Source organism: Montipora foliosa, chromosome 2 (genome assembly GCF_036669935.1).
Source record: "Montipora foliosa isolate CH-2021 chromosome 2, ASM3666993v2, whole genome shotgun sequence".
Lineage (NCBI taxonomy): Eukaryota > Metazoa > Cnidaria > Anthozoa > Scleractinia > Acroporidae > Montipora > Montipora foliosa.
This window is the reverse complement of record NC_090870.1, coordinates 63279442-63280430: the sequence shown is the minus strand read 5'-3', so window position 1 is coordinate 63280430 and position 989 is coordinate 63279442.

The following is a 989-nucleotide window of genomic DNA, read 5'->3' as shown; positions in this document are numbered from 1 at the left end:
GGCATTTTTCCACTGCCATTTTCTCCGAAACGAAGTCGGTGACCCCAAATTTTTTTTATATTTTTGGAGTAAGTACTTTATGACCTAACTCTATGCGAGAAATGAAGAAAATCTCACCGTAGGAAGATTTTGGCGCGAACGTCCTTAAGAGGGAAATGTTGTCTTGGTCTCCCATCCAAACACTAACCCCGCCCGGCAGGGCTTAACTTCAGTGAACTTTATTATCAGAAAGCTTTTAGATGCTCAGAGGGCACACTTGTGGTAAACAGAAGTTGTGAGGGAACTTGAAAATTATCAACATGTCAGCCCAGAAGCCAATGTTTCTCGCTTCTCCTTTATTTGTTGTTCTTCAGAGACTGGAATGCTGTATTTCAATACAGCATGAAATACAATGTATTTCAATACCACACAATTCAGTGCTTTCTGATTTTCTGTAGCACGTACCACAGGCAACCCAGTGTATGCTTCACAGAAGCATCTCGTTTCTGATCATCTATACTCGCTAAAGGAACGCAGATACCGTCGAAATTATTCAGTTTTATATACCAAACACATACAACCCTTGTTCAAGGAAGTATTACATTCAAACTAATGTCAAATGAAATTAAATGAATCTTTAGTGAAGACTGCAGGTACGCATTCAGACTCAGATCACTTACCTCAGTCAGATCAGCGTAAAACCGGCGTGAAAAAGATGAGGCCTCGGAAGATCATCCTAATTTTTAACCTTTAAATAAAACGATAAAACGGTGAAAACCTTCACAATTGCCTGTCCAATTCGATTGTGTTTGTCAACTGCCCACAAAATAGGTGTTAATCGAAAACCCAGCTATACTGCATACGTGCCAACTCTCCCGGATTATCCGGGAGTCTCCCGGATACGGAACGAATCTCCCGGTCTCCCGTACGGGTTATTAAATCTCTCGGATAAAAACGACTCTGAACCTTTTACAGACGTTTCTCCATTCTAGACTCAAATTGCATCCCCA